At 41.4% G+C, this 2,500-nt stretch overlaps 1 pseudogene across 1 annotated transcript in view; it reads right to left on the reverse strand.

The window, feature by feature from the left end:
- LOC311125040 (xylosyltransferase 1-like) overlaps positions 1 to 2,500 on the reverse strand; it is a 60,913-nt pseudogene that overhangs the window by 18,086 nt on the left and 40,327 nt on the right. The gene's annotated exons all lie outside the window — the stretch shown is intronic.

A 2,500-nucleotide genomic window follows, 5' to 3' on the forward strand; every position in this document is an offset into this window, starting at 1 on the left:
ACGTGCGTAGATCTAGGCGAATGCGTGCTCTTGGGTGGAGCCAGATTTTTTTTAGCAACGTGCACCTTTTGTCCATGTGTTCCTAGACACCCGAATTGCAACATACACAAGGGGGCTTCTTCTTGTTGTCTTCCCATTGTTTTAAAAGCAAATGAGATTTACGGTTTAAAGCATTAGCACCGCTGTTAGCTAATTTCAATGAAAACCGACTGCATATTTGCCAGTTGGCTGTAGGCTCCTCAGCTAGCAGCTTGCTAGCTAGCTGGCTAAAAACAGCACGCAAGCTAACCTTTTAGCTTCCCACATCTCCCCCATGTGAAAAAATCTGATTTATAAATAAATAATATGCCATGGCAAATATTATTATGCTTACCGGTGTAACCTACAACGTTATCCCAGTTTAATGTGCTGCTTCAATGTATTCACTCCCATATCAGCTAAAAATAGAACGTCATCATGTTTTTAAGTGGTCAATCAGCTTATTACTTCTAAACAAAATACATTCTGGAGGATTCTAATAAGGCTCCAATGTTGTTTGGTTTATTGTTTGAACAGTCGCTGAGATTATATTTGGCTATCAATGCAAAATAGGCTGCTTATTTAATGCCAAGCTAAACAAAGACAGCAATCTTGAAGTTTAAGTGATTTTAATGTTGATAAGCTTCTCACAGCGCATGTGAAATAATCTGATTTATAATTAATTAATATGCCATGGCAAATATTTTTATGCTTACCGGTGTAACCTACAACGTTATCCCAGTTTAATGTGCTGCTTCAATGTGTTCACTCCCATATCAGCTAAAAAATTGAACGTCATCATGTTTTGGTCGTGGAGAAAAAGCCCAGCTGTTTTTACCAATAGCCTGGAATCACTAGTTATTTCTGCTAAGCCCATCTCTCCCAGCTGTTTTTACCAATAGCCTGGAATCAATAGTTATTTCTGCTAAGCCCATCTGTCCCAGCTGTTTTTACCAATAGCCTGGAATCACTAGTTATTTCTGCTAAGCCCATCTCTCCCAGCTGTTTTTACCAATAGCCTGGAATCACTAGTTATTTCTGCTAAGCCCATCTGTCCCAGCTGTTTTTACCAATAGCCTGGAATCACTAGTTATTTCTGCTAAGCCCATCTCTCCCAGCTGTTTTTACCAATAGCCTGGAATCACTAGTTATTTCTGCTAAGCCCATCTGTCCCAGCTGTTTTTACCAATAGCCTGGAATCACTAGTTATTTCTGCTAAGCCCATCTCTCCCAGCTGTTTTTACCAATAGCCTGGAATCACTAGTTATTTCTGCTAAGCCCATCTGTCCCAGCTGTTTTTACCAATAGCCTGGAATCACTAGTTATTTCTGCTAAGCCCATCTGTCCCAGCTGTTTTTACCAATAGCCTGGAATCACTAGTTATTTCTGCTAAGCCCATCTCTCCCAGCTGTTTTTACCAATAGCCTGGAATCACTAGTTATTTCTGCTAAGCCCATCTGTCCCAGCTGTTTTTACCAATAGCCTGGAATCACTAGTTATTTCTGCTAAGCCCATCTGTCCCAGCTGTTTTTACCAATAGCCTGGAATCACTAGTTATTTCTGCTAAGCCCATCTGTCCCAGCTGTTTTTACCAATAGCCTGGAATCACTAGTTATTTCTGCTAAGCCCATCTGTCCCAGCTGTTTTTACCAATAGCCTGGAATCACTAGTTATTTCTACTGAGCCCATCTGTCCCAGCTGTTTTTACCAATAGCCTGGAATCACTAGTTATTTCTGCTAAGCCCATCTGTCCCAGCTGTTTTTACCAATAGCCTGGAATCACTAGTTATTTCTGCTAAGCCCATCTGTCCCAGCTGTTTTTACCAATAGCCTGGAATCACTAGTTATTTCTGCTAAGCCCATCTCTCCCAGCTGTTTTTACCAATAGCCTGGAATCACTAGTTATTTCTACTGAGCCCATCTGTCCCAGCTGTTTTTACCAATAGCCTGGAATCACTAGTTATTTCTGCTAAGCCCATCTCTCCCAGCTGTTTTTACCAATAGCCTGGAATCACTAGTTATTTCTGCTAAGCCCATCTGTCCCAGCTGTTTTTACCAATAGCCTGGAATCACTAGTTATTTCTGCTAAGCCCATCTCTCCCAGCTGTTTTTACCAATAGCCTGGAATCACTAGTTATTTCTACTGAGCCCATCTGTCCCAGCTGTTTTTACCAATAGCCTGGAATCACTAGTTATTTCTGCTAAGCCCATCTCTCCCAGCTGTTTTTACCAATAGCCTGGAATCACTAGTTATTTCTGCTAAGCCCATCTGTCCCAGCTGTTTTTACCAATAGCCTGGAATCACTAGTTATTTCTGCTAAGCCCATCTCTCCCAGCTGTTTTTACCAATAGCCTGGAATCACTAGTTATTTCTGCTAAGCCCATCTGTCCCAGCTGTTTTTACCAATAGCCTGGAATCACTAGTTATTTCTGCTAAGCCCATCTGTCCCAGCTGTTTTTACCAATAGCCTGGAATCACTAG

The sequence above is a fragment of the Coregonus lavaretus genome (genome assembly GCF_964263955.1).
Source record: "Coregonus lavaretus genome assembly, contig: HAP1_SCAFFOLD_343, whole genome shotgun sequence".
NCBI lineage: Eukaryota > Metazoa > Chordata > Actinopteri > Salmoniformes > Salmonidae > Coregonus > Coregonus lavaretus.